This window comes from Silene latifolia, chromosome 7, assembly GCF_048544455.1.
Source record: "Silene latifolia isolate original U9 population chromosome 7, ASM4854445v1, whole genome shotgun sequence".
In the NCBI taxonomy this organism is placed as follows: domain Eukaryota; kingdom Viridiplantae; phylum Streptophyta; class Magnoliopsida; order Caryophyllales; family Caryophyllaceae; genus Silene; species Silene latifolia.
In genome coordinates, this window is record NC_133532.1 from 86,075,842 (window position 1) to 86,081,207 (window position 5,366).

A 5,366-nucleotide genomic window follows, 5' to 3' on the forward strand; every position below is an offset into this window, starting at 1 on the left:
CAAAGTTCAGTTTACCTTGCTTTGTAAACAGTAATTACATACTACCATCCTTCCTTTCCAGATGTCAGATTCTGAAGAAGAAATTGAAAGTCAGGAGGAGGATGAACAAGTTAAAGTAGTCACTCCTACAGTGTCTGTTAAGTGCCGACCAAAGATGCTTGTTGAGCTGATTGAAAAGCTGAATAAAGCTCAGCGAGAGGCTGTACGAAGAGTTGGGTTTGGGGGGATCCTGGAGCTTAAGTTGAAAACGTATCCGCTTGCCCATGTTCCACTATTTCTACAGGCATTTAGTGATGAGTCTTATGTGTTTCGGGCCTCTGAACTGAAGGAGTTTATGGTCACGAAACATGATGTTTTTGACTGTTTCATGCTACCGCGGGGCCCTAGACCCATTGAACTAGTTCCTACAGGCCGGCACAAAGGGTTCTCAAGATCCTGCAAACAAGAGTTTGAAAGATCGGTGGCGGAAAGCGTTCAACGGCAAAATTGGAAAAGACGGAGTCAACTTAGGACTCGTCTTCGCAGAAATTGAAAAGAAAAAATACAGAGATGGAGGGGATCAATTTGTCAGGTTGTTTGTTCTGCTCGCCATGTCATCATTCCTCGCTCCAACCTCAAACAGTGTGATAGACTTCAAGCTTTTGAAAGCCATTGAAGATGTGAGTCTTATCTCGGAGTTTGACTGGTGTAGTTATGTTCTTGAATGCATGGTTAAGGCTGCAGCAGATGTTGGCAGAGGGAAAAAGATACTGCTTGGCTGTATCCCTTTTTTACTGATCACCTATTTCCAGCGATTTGATTTCCGGGGAGAGAGCTGCCCCCATGGGCTCCCACTAATTAAGCACTGGGATCGGGTAAAACTTTCGGAACGGTTGCACGGTGAGCTAGACAATGGGGGCCTGGGTCGTCAAACTTTTTCCGAGGTGAAGTATCCTCGTTGCCTCCAAGAGCAGCAATTGACCATCGGTGGCGTGGACACTGACAAACAAGTTGTGACCATGGGAGATATGGGAGCTACGACTCACCTGAAGAAGTTTGTTGAGATTGAACTCCCACCGGGAGTTGAAGATGACGATGAGTTGAAAGCCCGGGCTGTTGATGTAAGTTTTTTTCAGCTGATTGTTTTTATTAAGTAAAGATATATTTATTTGTGTTATTGTTCAACAATAAAAGGGTAACTTCAATATCGAACTTTCTGTTGACTTCAAAATTACACTTTTCTTCCATAAAATTTCACTATTCTTAGTTGTTGTTACACTTTTCAAAATTACACTTTTTCTAAACAAAATTACACTATTCTTCCTTGAAGTTACACTTTTATGAAATACATTGAAGTTTTAGGTTTCTGTACTAAAGTTACACTTTTCTTCCTTAAAATTATAGTTTTCTTTGTTGAAGTTACACTTTATTGAAATGCATTTAAGTTTCAGATTTCTGTACTAAAATTATAATTTGTTTTGTTAAAGTTACAATTTTACAAAGTCAGATTGATACTCTATTTTATACTCTATTATGATACATAATTTGAATTTATTTTGCAATTTTAATGTAGGATGTCCATGAGGTTTATTTGAAGATGTAGAGGAATGCCATAGTCTTCTATTCATGGTATGCCGATGCAGCTCAAAAGCTTAAAGGGTTAACATCAGGTTCTTCCTCTTCAAGCGGCCTCGTCCCTACACAAAGTAGCCAAGATTTTTTTCAAAGTCAGAAGATGAAGGTATATGCTGGGGAAATTCAAGAGATAGCTCAACGAATAAAAGATTCTGTTGATTTTGCACCCATACTTCAAGAAGGTGGGTCTGGAAATGTTAGCACAGGAGAGGAGGAGTCAGATGTTGATGGAGATGGAGAAGATGTTGGGGATGAAGATTTTGGAGATGGGGAAGCTGTTTCCCTTGGTAGTGATGAAGTAGGCCGTGATAACGATCGTGAAGTCGCTACAGAACAGATAATGGAGACTGTAAAGTTTTACAACAGCGGTGAATTTAATGAAGGTGCTGATTCAGGGAAAGAGGAAGAGGAAGGTCCAATGGGGGATGTAGGTGTACAAGTAATGGAAGTTGTTCAGAGATCATCTGTTAAGGATGTACAAAATTCTCTTGAGTTGAAACTCCATAAAAGGCGTCAAGAACAGGAATGCAACATACGCTATAAAAGGCGTAAAGTTGTCCAAGAGCCGGTGAAAGTAGTAGAAAATGTTATTCCCGAAGATCTCTTAACTGATCGTGAAATTCTTGAGCAATATTATTCACCTGAGGATGTTGATGAAGCTATTAGGAAGGGGGCCCTTAATGCTGCTCGTCAGATGGAGCAAGTACAAGCTGCTGATCAGGGTGGGCCTATTGGTGGCGATGCTGAAACAGGTGAGAAGGAGTCAGTGGATGTTAAGTCAATGGAGATTCTGCCTCCTGCTACTCAGTTCCTTTTTACGACCGCTGAGCTTAATGATGCATAGCGGAGAATTGTGGAAACTGAGTCACAATTGATGGGAACTCAAGTGGGATGTGAACCGGCCCGATAGACCCCGTGAACGTTAACATTGTCACTGGTGATTTATTGGGAAATGAAGACGCGGTTATGGATGAAGGAAATGATGTAGCAAATAATCCGGTGGTGGTGGTAAAGGAGGATGCTGGGGAGAAAGTGGTGGACAGTGTGGTGGAGACTGCAATGGAGGACGCAGCAGTGAAGGATCATGGAGGTAATCAGTTGTAGTTAAGCTATGCTTCCTAGAGTTACATTATTTGGAAGTTGGAATGATAGTATTATTTGAAGGGGCATCATTGTGTGTTGCTGTTACTTTTTTAGTGGTTAGAGTTACATTTATTTTTGCTGAAATTACGTTTTTGTGTTTGTCTGGTTGAAATTACACTATCTACTATCAAAGTTATACTTTTTGTATTTAGAATTACCCTTTTAAGTTGAGTATTATTTGCCATTTTTTAGTTTTTGTTTGAATCCATTTTTTGATGTTGAACTTCAAATTAGTATTTTTTTTCCCGAAATTACATTTTGGAGGAGACATTTGACTTATTTATTCAAATTTCGTAACGCGTCGCTATTGTTCATCCCCAGTGGAGATTACAGTGCAGGATGCGACCGAAAAGTCATTCGACTTACCACTTACTTTTTGGTCTACTGCTGAAGTAGATGAGGCCTTTCGTTGGGGTGCGGTTCAAGAGAAAGGGCAGTCTGAACCTGGTGAGGTTGCAACAGTAGACCCTGGGAAAATGAATGACTTGACTGATGAGTTATTGGGAAATGAAGACGAGGATATTCCTGAAGATAATGATGCAGCAAATAATCTGGTTGTTGTTGGAAAGCATGTGGTGGATGATTTGGTGGAGAATGTGGTGGACAATGCGGTTGAGACTGCGATTGAAGACGTGGCAGTGAAGGATCATGGAGGTAATCAGTTATAGTTTTGATATGCAGTTCCTTTTTGAGTGGTTAGAGTTTCAGTTCTGTTAGAATTACACTTTCTAACAGAACTTTTTGAAATTACACTTTTTCTCACACAATTACACTTTTCGTTGTTAGAATTACGCTTTTACCATTACACTTTATTTGTTAAAGTAACACTTTTGATTTTTAAAATTACATTTTTTGTTGTTAGAATTACGATTTACTGTTATTAGAATTATACTTTTTACCATTACGTTTACACTTATTTATATAGTATTGAAATAACACTTTTGGTTGTTACAATTACACTTTTGGTTGTTAGAATTACGCTTTTACCATTACACTTTATTTGTTGTTAGAATTACGGTTTACATTATTAGAATTATACTTTTTAGCATTACGATTACACTTATTTATATAGTACTGAAATTACACTTTTGCTTTTTAAAATTATACTTTTGTCTGCTAGAATTATACTTGTTAATATTACAGTTCACTTATTTATATAGTCTGGTTGAAGTGACACTTTCTTTCCATAAAGTGTTTTTTTTTGTATCTAGAATTACACTTTTAAATTTACTAAGAGTCACTATTGTTCAACTGCAATTGAAGTTAACGTGCAGGATTCGTCCGTAAAGTCACTCGAGTTTACATGCACTGTATATCCCACTGCAGAGTTAGATGAAGCTTTTCGTTGTGCTTCGGTTCAAGAGAAAGGGGAGCCTGAGACTGGCGAGGTTGCGGCAGCTGTAGGTGCAGGGGCAACTCATGTGGAGATCCCTGTCCCAGAACCGTACGTGCCCTATAGTCATCTAAGCTACCATCCACTTTTACTTCACTCGTCTGAGGTCTTACCCTGCATGGAGCACGTCATTGAGAACCTTGGTTGTTCGATAGACTGCGGTGCACCTGCTCCTGATCAAAAGATTGTCACGTTTGTATCGGAATGGAGTAACCATGCCCTTGACCCAGTGTTCAGTAGGAGGAAAGATGTGATTGATTATGCGTTTAATGAATCAGATGCGTTTGACAAATTGTGAGTAATTGATGCATTTTGTTCTTATAAATGGTTATGTATATATTGAGATTGTTTTTGCTAATTAAATATTGATTTTGTAGGGAACATTTGGTAACATTTAACGAGTTTTTATTCATAACCCGGGAAGACATTGTCACTCTGAGGCCTACGCAGCAAATTATGACCAGTGTAATTGATGGTTGGTGCCTACTTCTCAACCATATCATGAAGCCTACAGCTGTATCCCGTTGTTTCTTCGGCATGAGTCACACAGTAAGTTATTCTACTGTTCATTAAATTTGTGTTGCAGGGTAATTCCTACATTATGGTTGGGAACAATTTTGATAAAAGTGTCATTCGTTAGAATATAATTACACTTTTCTCTACAAAAATTACACTTTTGTGTGTCTTTGAAATGATGACTTCTTTACGTATTACGATTACATTCTCTTTACATATTGCTGAAATTACACTTTTCGTTGTTAAAATTACACTTTTTGTTGTTAGAATTACAGTTTTTATCATTACATTTATATATTGCTGAAATTACACTTTTGGTTGTTAAAATTACACTTTTTGTTATTAGAATTACACTTTTCATCATTACAGTTATATATTGCTGAAGTTACACTTTTGGTTGTTAGAATTACACTTTTTGTAGTTAGAATTACACTTTTTATAGTTAGAATTACACTTTTTATCATTACAGTTATATAGCTACTAATGTCATTAAAATTAAATTGATAATAACAAAATGTCATTAAAATTACACTTTTTGGGTCTAAAGTTACACTTTTCCTGTATTACAGAAAGCTATTTATCAACCTTTTCTGACAAAATCATCTTTCTTATTGCAACATTAGGACTGGGCGCGGTATATTTGGAAGGACAAGAAGAAAGGAAAAGTGTTGAATAAAGATGAAGATGTTTTCGGTGGCTG